The sequence below is a fragment of the Callorhinus ursinus genome, unplaced genomic scaffold (genome assembly GCF_003265705.2).
Source record: "Callorhinus ursinus isolate GAN/ISIS: 27379988/994484 unplaced genomic scaffold, GSC_fseal_2.0 scaffold14, whole genome shotgun sequence".
Classification (NCBI taxonomy): Eukaryota; Metazoa; Chordata; class Mammalia; order Carnivora; family Otariidae; genus Callorhinus; species Callorhinus ursinus.
In genome coordinates, this window is record NW_027397076.1 from 45,085,963 (window position 1) to 45,098,445 (window position 12,483).

General features: G+C 50.9%; 1 protein-coding gene across 2 annotated transcripts in view; it reads right to left on the reverse strand.

The window, feature by feature from the left end:
- The window catches only part of ATP23 (ATP23 metallopeptidase and ATP synthase assembly factor homolog), a 99,836-nt gene that overhangs the window by 74,102 nt on the left and 13,251 nt on the right, over positions 1 to 12,483 (reverse strand). The window lies entirely within an intron of this gene.

The following is a 12,483-nucleotide window of genomic DNA, read 5'->3' on the forward strand; positions in this document are numbered from 1 at the left end:
AAATTACCACAGCCATCCTAACCTTCAGAACCCACCACCCTGATCAGTCAGCAGCCATAAACATCAAAGCAAGACCCTCCACCAGCAAAGAGATTATGACTTGCTCAAAGCTCAGATGATGGTTAGCATTTTGTAGCAATAAAGTATTTTTAATTAAGGTAAATACATTGTTTTTTTAGACATAATGTTATCACACACTTAATAGACTATAGTGTAAATGCAACTTTAATATGCACTGGAAAACCAAAAAATTCATTTGACTCACTTTATTGTGATATTCCCTTTTTGTAATATTCCTTTTATTATGGTTGTCTGGACCCAAACCAGCACTGTCTCTGATCTCTGTACGCCTGTACATGATCTCTGCCCAAATGCCACCCCCTTAAGCAGTCACTGTAAAATAGTGCAAACACATGCACACACAAGCTCTGTCACACTGACCTGTTTTATTGTCTACATCATGCTTATTGCTGTCTAAAATTATCTGGCTTACTTATTTATTTGAATTTCGTTCACTAGCTCCACACTGTCTAGCACTCCTAGAAGGTGAGTTCCTATTTACTGCTTTATCCCAACTCCTGGCATATTCAAATTGCCCAATAAATATTTGTTGGACAGATAAATAGATGTAAGCCTGCAGAACTCAGGAGAGAAAGCTGGGGGGGTGGGTGTGGATTTGGGAGCTGGCATCACAATAGGAACAGTTGAAACCACTTCATGAATCGATTTGCCCAGTGAGAGTGGGCAGAAGTGGGGAAGACCAGAATAGAATCCAGGAGATCATCTACAGAGTGAAAAAAGGAAAAGAAGCCTGGGAAGGAAATCAAAAAGACATGGTCAGAGAGGCTGCAGAGAAGTATTGGAGGGAGACCTGTCCTAGAAACCAGGACAGAAGAGAGTTCAGGAGCAGGAGGTAGGAGACGACACGGCAAAGAAGGAATTGGATGAAATGTGCCCAATTTCTGGTCACTGAGAAGTCACCGGTGAACATCCAGTTCCAGTACAATTAGGGGCAATTGGCAACCAATGAAAGTCATTAGCTAAATGCCCTGGCCTCCTGCCATTTGGAGGGACAATTCTGATGTCCCCCGGTGGGTACCCAGCAGGATTGAGCCCCAGTGGAACAAGTTCATAAATGCACCGTTCATTGGCTTGTCTTTCTCTCCTGTTTCATCCTGTTTTGTCGCCCCTGCTCCCTGGGGTCCCCTCCCACATAGCATTCGAGTCCTCTCTCAGTCTCTGCTTTCGGGGAGATCCAAATTAGGAGAGACCAGTTGCATTTCTCCTCTCTCTCTGTTTTTTCAGGAATGGAACGAGACTTTCCCTTACATCTCAGCATCTGGAACCAGCCTGTGTGCCCATGTGTAAACTAATCGTAACCACAAGGACAGGGGATTATTATGACTGCCTTAGACTAGTATTGATCCATCGCCTGGGGCTGGGCATACCATCCATTGAGAATATCCAAACCAGATTCCGGCTCCGGCTCCAAACCATCACAATTCCATGACTAATGAGTGTGGGGGCCCCCTCACAAGAATGGGACTCTTAATCCCTGCACATCCTCTGCCTATATCAACCACAACCATGGACTGCTGGGCATTCAGTTCATGCCTTTGCTCTGCAGGGCATCACGCCGAGTGCTGGGGACCGGAATGCAAAGACCATAAAATAGAATTCCTTACCCGAAGGGCTGTATTATCCAGACATGTTATACATACAGAACGACAAGGCAAAACTATAGAGAATAACACAGTTGATTCCAAATCAGAGAGGGAAGCATTATTAGTCAGGATAAGACTAGGTTACGCTGAAAAAACAAATAACCCCTCAGATTTATTTATCCCACACTACGTAGCCCTCGTGGCGGACATAAGTTTCTAGTCCATGGCATCATGCTCAAGCCAGAACCCAGCCCGATGGAGCAGCTGATATCTGGCTATTGCTGAGCCAGAGGGAAAGAGAGCTCCAAAGGGTTTTGAATTAACAATTGAATTCTTGGCCCAGGAATGAAATGTATGACTTCCCCATATAACTCATTGGCTAAAACTGGTCACATGGCCCCATCCAACCTCAGAAAGCCAGGAAGTGAGATTCTACCAGAAGATACGCCAGAAGGCAGAGATGCAGAGATATCTGGTGAACAGTGTAAAGACTTCCAGAAAGCATGGAGACGAATGACGTTTGAACTGAGCCTTGAAAAATACTTAAGTCTTCAATAAATGAAGTTAGGATCAAGGGAGAGGACACACCAAAGAGAGAGCCTCATAAGAGAAGTCCCGGAGGCCAGAGAGTGCCTGACCGGTGTGAGCACAACCAGGCTTCACGAGAGGGTGACAACTACACCAGAATAGGAATTGGGCAGGAAGACTGAGTTTACTCGGTGAACGGCTCTGAATATCATAAGGATTTTAGCCTCTAATAGATGATTGGCAATAGGGAGCTACCAAAAGGTTTTTAAGCAAGGAGGTAACATGATCTGATTTGTGTTTTAGGAAGACAACTTGGTGGCCAAATGGGAAGGAGATGGGAAGGGAGAGAGACCCAAGTCTGGGAGGCGATCGGGAGGCAGTTGTCACAGACAGTCCAGGCAAGGATAAGGCGCAGGAGCCGAGGGTGGGGCCGGGAGGATGCCGAGGAAGAAACAGATGGGAGAAGACACTTCCCATCTAGAAATGATCACTGCCTTTTTTTTTTTTTAATGAAAATATTCAAACATATACAGGAGGAGAGAAAATAGTTTTTAACAACCCCCCCCCCATCTACCACCATCCAATTTAATTGTTCTATCCGCCTGGCCAATTTTGCTTCACCAGTGTCTCCCCAGCCTCCACCCCACCCCCCCACCCCCCACCCCCACCTCGCTTCACTCCACTGCATGACTTTAAAGCAAATCCCAATTGCCCTTTTGCTTAATCTGTCATTTCTTCTGTATGTGTTCTAAAAGATAAAGACTTTTTAACCACAAGCACAATACCATTATCCCACCTAAAAAAAAAAAAAATTACTTAACGTTATCAAATATCCAGCCATTAGCCCAATTTCCTTACTGGTCTCTTATTTTTTTCCCAGTTAGTTTGTTCAAATCAGGATCCACACGTCCCATTTGGTTCTCCCTCTTTCTCCCTCATGTCATTTACTCATTGAAGATTCTGGGTCATCTCTCCTCTGGAATTTCCCCAATTCCGGATTTTGCCAACGGTCTCCCCCTGCCTGCTGACATCTGACATGCTTGTCTTCCTCCTGCATTTCCAGCAAACTGGTGGCTGGATCTGAACCTTCCCTCCTTTGAACAGAAGCAGAGGGAGGAGAAGAGAAGGGGGCAGGGGCACCATTACTGACACAACATCTACCGTTTACCAGGCACTGTGTGGGTTCCGTATAACGATGATCTCATTGAACCTTCACCACAATTCTTTGAGGTGAGTGCTCATGATCACTGTTTTGTCGGCCGAGGAAACTGGGATGGAGGAGGTGTAGCAACCTGCCCAAGCTTACAAAGCCAGAAAAAGAGGGAGGTGGGGTCGGAACCTAGTTCTGTCTGATCCCAAAGCCCCTTCTTTTTCCGCTGCTGTGGCAGGGAGAAGGGACGTGGCCCATGAGCGGCCCTGCCAGGAAGGAAAGCCAGCTCTCCTCACTCCTGAGACACCCTCAATATTAACAATAGACATTGCCACTTCCTATGTGGCAGGTACCTTTCATACAGCACGAGGACAGTAAATGATGCATCATGGTCCCCATTTTACAGGTAGGGACACCGAAGTCCCGAAAGGGCACTGCAGTTGGTGCACAGAGCCATGCCTTGCACCGCTGCCCTACGTGGCCTCTCCTCGTGGGTGGCTGCAGTGGCCATGGTGGCCATGGGGGGATGGGGTTGGGTGCAGAGATGGGAATGAGCAGGCTGGCTTCCCTGGCTGGTGTCGGGAAAATGAGCTGTCACTGTTGGCCCAGAGTGGGTCTGCTTCTTCCTACCACATTCCCCAATGAAGCGCGGCATATACTCAGCTCACAGCAGTGAGGCCGTGAGGGAGGGCCAGCCCACGCCCAGCCCCACCAATCTTGGTGGCAGGGACTCCCTCCTCGAGCTTTCTCAGGAGGCTGCACTCCCTGCTACAACGGGGCAAGAATCCAGGAGGACCGCACTCCCAGGGGCGCAGAGGCAAGCCTCCCCGTGCTAGGAAGGCCTGTGAGCAGCTCTTCTTCCTCAGAGCCGTGGGGACAATCGCAGAGAAAAACCAGGACATTCCCCCCCACCAGGACATTTTGTATGCTTTGCACTTGCTGCTGTGTTTCCTTCATCTAAAAGCTCTAAAATTTCAAATAAAAAGGTACAATGAAAGCAGCAGCAGGATAAATAGCCCCAGTGATCTGAGCCGAAACCCTGGAAGCTTTATTCACATCTTTAGAAAAACTCTGAAGGCTCCTAGTAGCAGCTGCAGTACAAAGCCTCACACTTTAATTCTAAGGCTGCCAGAAATAGGTCTGTCAGGCCTGAAATATCACTGCATTTCATTACTCTTAAATGTGCATTACCATCTCCGCCTCATTACCAGCTGGGGGGTAGTCTCCAGACCAACTCCAGAGAGAACGGGGAAACTGGGAGCTGTGGGGAAGGGGAGAGGCTGAGCTGGGGCAAGAACATGAGGATGGGAGGGGAGACTACAGAGCCTCACGAGGACCGGGGACCAGCGGGAGGCCCACAGACGTGGAGGATTCTGCTATTAACATGTCCCTAACGGGCAGGCACTCGGGAGAGTCTGATGTCACCAGCCGGGGTGCTGGGGCGGTGAAGCCAGGAAGAGACAGGGAAGAGGCAGGACTGCTGGGGTGGCGGGGAGGACAGTCTTTGAGCAGAGAACGGGGCCCGTAGAAGCGGTGGGTAAAGGGCACGGAGGCCTTCATGCCTGGCGGCAGGTAGGAACCAGTCAAAGGCAAATTAGGCCGGCAAGACCTGGGGAGTCTAGAATCACAAGCACAAAGCAGCCAGTGAAAAATCATGGAGGGAGAGGGTGCTGGAGGGTTGCAAGTTTGGCGCCCGGAGCAATCTGCATGTTTATAATAAAACTGACACTCAGGGCAGCTCTGAATAATTCAGTAGGCACTGTGATCTCCTTACAGTGCGTGTCCCTGGGGTACAAAGGGAAAGGGGCTGGCTCGCCCAGGCCGGCTGCCTTCGCCTGGCTCCCTGAAAGGGCGTGACAGATGGGTCAGCGCTGGCCACCACCCAGTCACGCTTTGCACGGTGATTGGTTTTCAAAGGAGGACAGGGTTTGTGAATGGAGCCAGCTTGTTGCTTGCTGCCTTCAAATGGACGCTGCTGGGTCGCGTGGCCGGCCTGGGCCCCCTTGTGAATGGAGCATCGCCAGTGGGTGGTGAACAAGCCAGAGGTGACTCCCCCACCCCTCCCCCTGTCACCGCTGAGGCTGAGGGAGGTGAGGGGAAGAGGGAAAAGTGCCCCTGACCCATCTCTCTGCCGACAGGTTTAACTCTCTATTGGTCCTCGTCTGTGCTAGCCCTCAATCAGTCAGAATCAAATTCAGCTGCATAAAGAAAAAAAAGAGCTGAAACAAGATGGAGTTTATTTTGCCCTCACATAAAGAAGTCTGAAGATAATCAGCACAGACCTAGTTTGTAAGTTCCAATACCATCAGAGACTCGGGCCTCTTGCATTTTGCGGCTCTGCCATCCTTAGTCCTTCTGTGCCACTCCTGGCCCAACACAGCTGCTCACACTCCAACATCATGTCCACATTCCAGCCATCAGGAAAAAAGAAGATGGGAAGAAGGAACCCAGGGCACTTGCCAGCCATCTTCTGCAATTTCCCAGAAGCGGCCACACGAAAGCTTATACTTAACAGACCATGACTTAGATGGTTACACCTAGCTGCAAGAGAGGCTGGGAAACGTATTGTTTGCTGTATGCGGCCATGTGTTTGTTGGCAGACAATTCTCCACGGTTCTATTCCATTTCTTCATGTCTTACAAGTGAAACACTGACTGTCCTTTGTTCCAGACTATTATTTCCAGGATAGTGAACACCCATAGAAGGTATATAGAGCCTCCCTCCAGAGCAAAGGGCAGGACATGCTGCCCATTAAAAAAGATTTGGTTTCCCCATGTTTGAGTTCCTCTCCTGAAATGCAACCCACGTGTGTTCAGGCATCACCTGGGTCTCTTTGTGAAGCACTGTGGAAACTGAGGCTGCCACTGTTCTGCTGTTGCTGTGAACGATAAAACGTCCCTCATCTCTGGCCCAGCAACCTCAGCTCCTGCCAGCAACGATGACGTGGGCCAATTTGTTAGCTTATAAATAGGAAAAATCACAGATATTCACACTTCTTGACAGTGTCCAGCTAAGAATCAGGGTTTCTGCAGGGATAGTTACTAACAGTTGGCCACAAGTTCCTTCGCAGCTACCTGAACTGTGCACACAGGTGTTTTCAGGTGCCTCTGCCTCTCCCACAACCAGAGGGAGTGGTCTTCAGGTGAACTTCAGCCGCTTCCAGAATCCCAGCGGGTCCTGAAATGCCCAAAGACAGGGGAGCTGCCGCACCTGCTCACCTCCTCAGCTCTGAGTGTTTGCTCAGGGCTCCATGGACTGCCTGGTCCCCACCTAGTCAGTCTCCACATTAGAGGAGGGTGCCGAGACCTCCTCTGGCTTCTGCATCTGGAGTGACTTGGTGACCTTCTCCTCAGTTCCCTGAGCCAAACCTCACCCCTTCTCTTTCCCTACCCCATCTCTTCCAGATCCCCTCCTCCCCACTTCACCACCAAGGTGTCCCAGGTCAGATCCCCCTAGAATGACAACCCTCAGTTGGCCTGTTCAGCAACCAGCCCCCTGCCCTGAGCCAGTCCTCCTCTGGGCAAGGAGGCTGGGGCCAGCCAGGCCATGTGTGCAATACCTAACCTCACCCCCACTCAAGATGCTCAGGGGTGTGTGGTGAAAACAACTCCAGGTCATTCTGCATCCCCCTACCACCAACCCATCCCTCTCCTCTCCATCCTGCAAACGAGAACACCCTCCGAAGTCGCTCTAACTCCTCTTACCCCTTACCCCACTCCACTATCCAGTTACTGAGCCCTGCCTCTCAGTTTCTCTGGTGTCTGTCCCCTCTGCCCCAACTCCACTACCCTGTTTCAGACCCCGTTACCTCTCGCTCAGAGTCCAGGCTCCAAAGAGGCACCCAAGTGACCATTCTAACATGTAAATGAGCCCATAGCCCTCACCAGCCACTGAACAAAGTTTAAACCCCCAACTGTGGAACCTAAGACCTGATTGTTCTATTTATCCAGCTTGTCTCTCTCCTGCCATCTCCTACACATCCCCATGTTCCAGCCACACTGGGCTACTCTGCAGATCCCTGACAATGCTCCCCGACAATCTTAGATGCACCTGCACCCTCACAGCTGCTGTCACTTCTGCTAGCAGTGCCCTTTTCTCCTCTCCCTGACCCCTTCCTGAGCACCTACCAATTTCTATCCATCTTTCAAGACCCAACTCAAGCATGACCTCAGGAGCTGTCCCAATGTTCCTCCACGATCCAAGCAACCAGGCTCTGCCCCTAAGTGCTGCCCCAAAGTGTGTACGCACAGTATCTCTATAAAGGCATGTTCCCGATTATTTGTTCATATTACCTGTCTCTTCCTCCAAACCGTTAAGACCTTAGAGAGCAAGGATCAGAACTGTTCATCTTTGTGACTCAACCAGGCTCAATAAACCCTTGCCAACTGAATAAACGGATTGTCCCTCACTTCACTCATCTCCAATCCCAAGGCTAGCTCAATGGAGAGCTGTGAGCAAGTAACATAGCCCAGAACAGAACCCTTAGCTGCTTCCCTGAGGATTTCAGGCTAGAAGAGGATTCCAGGATGGGGGAAAAGGAGAGTGAGGCTGGGGAGAAATGAATGGGGTCTGGCCCTCATGAAGACCAAGGAATTGGTACCAGGTAATGAGGGGCACAGGGAAGAGTCAGGTCCCAAAAGAAATGCAGACCCGGGTCGGATCACCTGGAGCAGCATGTTCATCTCCTTTCTGGTGTATGCATGGTAGGGGTATGGGAGCAGGGAGGGGAGACCCAGGGCAGGCCTCCGGGTCTAGATTTGTACCAGATGCTCCCAGATCCAGCAAGCAGACCCAGGAGGAATCCCTTAATATCACTCTCAGGAAATCCAGGGCTCAAGGTGTTTCCTAGTCCCCCAGGACAGGAAGCTCAGTCCAGTGCCAGGGACTCTGCCTCCTGCATCATTGCCAAGGAGAGAGACCCTACACGATGAGATCTGGATTACACATTAAGAGGCTTCCAGCCCAAAATGCAAGGAGATATCCCAGATTGGGTCTTGGAGCAGAAAAAGGATATGAGTGAAAAAAACAAGAAATCCAAGTAAAGGATGTTGTCTGCTTAACAGTGTTGCACCAATGTTAATTTCTTCATTTTGACAAATGTACCATGGTGACATAGATATTAACTTTGGGGGAAGCTGGGTGAAGAGTATACGGGAACTCTTTTTACTACCTTTGCAACTTTCCTGTAAGCCTAAAATTATTCCAAATGAACTAAAACAAAACAAAACACACACAAAGACTTTAAAACCTAAGCTCAAGATTTAAGAGGCAGGAAGAGAAAGAAAGCATGAGTTTCAATGGAAGGTAATGGAGCAAGAAGGGAGGATACATATTTCATTCTTAGGAATCTGAAGACCTTTACTATAGTCATTCATTCACTCAACAAATATTTATTGAGCATCTACTATTACCAAGCATTGTTTTCAGAGCCAGGGATACTGCAGTAAACAAAACAGCCAAATCCCCACTGGAGCTTATATTTAATTGAGTTGAGAGCTTAATATTATCTAATTCCACTCCCCTGTCCAGGCTCCAGCACTCAACTCCTGAGTGGAGAAAGTGGGGCCAGTTCCTGGTCACATCAGGGTGCAGAGAGGGCTTTGCTTGACCTGAGAGGTCAGCAGACCTGAGGTGGCTCCAGAGAGCGCGCTGAGTTGGGCTAACTCCTTCTCGGCATCTAACTAGTCACAGGCTTTCTAGTTCCTAAAATAAGGTAAATAGTAAGAAACCAACCTTGTCCCTGAGATACGTTGAAGCTCAGTAGGCATGAGAGTGTATTTCAAGTGCCTGTATTAATATGATTGTTGTAAATATTTACATTCAGGCCAAGAACTGGGTTAGGACCTCTCTTCTGTAGTTGCACCAAACCCTCCTCTCTCCGTGGTCAAAGAACCTCAGAATTGGAGCAGAAACCCGAAGCAAACTTTGCGTGCTCACCCCGTGCAGGGCGCCAGACTGGGCGGTCAGCGGGGACCACCAGCTCCACGATCAAGGCCAGGGTCAGGCCCACGCACCCACCCGACGCTCGGGCAATCCTGCCACGGCCGGTGGGAACTCGGAGCTGCCCCCCGGCCTGAGCCCCCCCCCCCCCCCGCCCCCCCCCCCAACCCCGCGGCAGCCCTGGCTCCCGGGGGCAGGCACTGGCGGCCGCGCGCCGCGCTCCGCGCCGCGCCGCGCCGCGCCGCGCCTGGGGTGCGGCGGGAGGCACCGAGGCCGGGGCCGCGCCCCTCTGGCCCCGGCCCAGCCGCCTTCGGAGGGAAAGTTGTTGCTCAACCCTGAGGAATGCGGAGCCAAAGCGGCGGCGGGAGGAAGCGGCGGGAGATTACGGCCACAGCCGCCGGGGGACCGCGGCGGGGCGGCGCGCGGCGAACTTCGCCCAGAAGTAAACAGCGGCCCCGGCCCGGACAGCGGCGCCACCCGACGCCCCGGCGGGCCCGCAGCCTGGAGGTGACACCCACGCGGGCGGCCTCCGGTGCGGCGTGGGGCTGCGATGGCCCGGGCCAGGCGCCCGCCCCCGGGCCGTTGGAGGAACGCGGGGCAGAGGCAGGCCCCAGGACCAGGCAAGAACCACCCACTGAAGACTCCAAGGCGGCAGGGAGTTTTGGGTTTTCTGTTCACGATCGGTCTCCCACGCCCAAGAGTGCCTTGTGAACATAGTAGGCGCTCAAGAAACATTTTGGAGAGAGTGGCCCAACCCCCCACCCCCCACCCCCCAGCCTCCGTTTCGTCCTGCGAACCAGGAAAGGTTGGATCCCCGAGGCCCCTGGCCACTCTGAAATTCTAGGATGCTGAGATTAAATCCCATGTGTACTGCTGTGGTTTTGCTTTTAGTTTTTCAGGGACATTTTTAGTGCTACCCTTTATGATGTGCCAGGAGTGAATTTGACACCAGATGGCTTTTTTTCTTCTTCTTTTTTTTTTTTTAAATAAGAAAGAAGACAAAGGGAGGGAGAAAAATATTTTCCAACTGGCAGTGCTGACAGCATTTTGGAAGAGAATCCAGGGAGGCAAAGAGGAGCTGTTTCAGCTTGATTTTTTCCTCCTCCCGCACACTCTGCCACCCTGGACTCCACCATAGATGGGGTAGATCATACTGGAGCTTTTTATAGATGAGGCAAAGGGAACATCATCACAGGAAACTCCACCCCCAGTTGGTACTTGCTTTGTCCTCTCTGCCTCTCCCAGAGGACCAGCCCCGGAGCCACAGGGTTATTATGGACTGCAGCTATAGGCGGAAGGCTGACTCTGGGGTTAATTAGAAGACCAGAGAGACACCTGGCAAATCAAAAGTTAGAGCTCCCTGCCTGGGGAGCATTAAGGAAAAATAGCCAACATGGCAGTGCCTTTTCTGGAATGCCTCTTCTCTTGGATCCCAACTCCCTCTCTTCACACGGGGAGGAGAGGAACTGGTCCTCACGCAGAATGGCCTCTAGCTCTGTTCTTAATGTTGTGGCAAGAAGGGAAATTCCTAGAATGAGCCAGTTTGGCAGCATGTACAATGGCATCAACCCAGGATGCTGCAGTCAGACGGCCTGGGTTCGAATCTTGGCTGCACCCGTTACTAGTTGTTTGACAAGGACACGTGACCTTATCTCTGTGCCTTACTTAGTCTCTTCAACTGTGAAGTGGGATAAAGTCCCCACCTACTAGGATTGTTGTGTGGATTTAATGAGATAATACAAGAAAAATGCTAGTGGTCTGCCTCTTCAACAGACCAACATGGTAAGCAATCAGCATTTTTCTTTCCTGTTCAGCTACAGGACCCCCCAAACTAGGACCTTGTGCTGGGTAGGCCCCTGAAGAGCCCACTAGGACAATGTCACCTTTGGGCCAAGGAGTCCTAGTCCAGCTGACTGCTCCCTCCTCCTCCTTCACACCCCCAGAAGGTAGAGGAAGGTAACACCGAATAAGCAGAAATCATGTGTCAGGCTCCACCTGGATGAATTACCCCTCAAGGGGTCTGGAAGAGGCGGGGGGGGGGGGGGGGGGGCGCTCAGTAAGAAATAGGCCACCCTTAGCCCTAGGGGAAGAAGTGAGCAGTGGGCAGGAAAGGAGGGCTATTGGTGCTAGGTTGGGAGGTTGTGACCAATGCAGTGAGGGGCTTGTGATGGCCACCCATGGTCTATAACCCTAGCGGGTATCCTCGATTTTCTGCTGATAAATTGTTTTCTAATTGTTTCAGAGGCAGTATTCTTGAATCCTTGACCAGCAAGCTCCGTGAGGCCAGGACTTTCTGTTGTATCCATCCCACACGAACTCCCAGCAGAAGCCACACAAACACTCTGGAGATGCTTATTGATCTGGCTGAGCTGTTTTTTAGAGTCTGAATGCGTCTCCAGGAGATTCATATGTTGTGATCCTAAACCCCAGTGTGACAGTTTTAGGAGGTTGGGCCTTTGGGAGGTGATTACGTCATGAGCCCTCCTGAATGGGATTAGTGCTTTTATAAAAGAGACCCCATAGAGTTCTCTCACTCCTTCTGCCATGTGAGGGCGCAGCCAGAAGACGGCCATCTCTGAACCAGGAAGCAGGCCCTCACCAGACACTGAAGCTGCCAGCACCTTGATCTTGGACTTCCCAGCCTGCAGAACTGTGAGAAATACATTTCTCACCTAGTCTATGGCATTTTGTTACAGTAGCCCAAATTAAGACATGTTAAAACAGGGGAACAGGTTGGAACTCCAGACTGGATGGGCAAGGGGAGACAGCAAGTAGCTGGGCCCTCAGAGACCAGAGGGTCATCTGCTGGCCCCAAGCGTCTTTCCTTCAACCCACAGGCTCTCCCTTCAGATACTCCATTCAAACTTTTCCAGCCCCTAGAAAGTCAGTGATACCCAAGTTCCCAGCCTGTCCTGCCACAGGGCAGGTCTCCAGCTACTCTGTCACTCCCAGCCCACATGAGCCTCCAAGTCCAGACTTACAGCCACCTCTTCCCTTTCTGGAATGGGCACTGAACTCTCAGCCAGGACAGAGCCAACTGCTGCCCTGAAACATTCGGGAAATCTCTAATGTCTTTATTCATATGGCTGGCTAATTCTCCCTTCGGGTCTCCTCTTCAGAGGGGACGTCCTTGACTACCCTCTATCAAAATTAACCACTCCCCTAAAATTACCTACATTATCTTATCCTGTTTATTTTGTT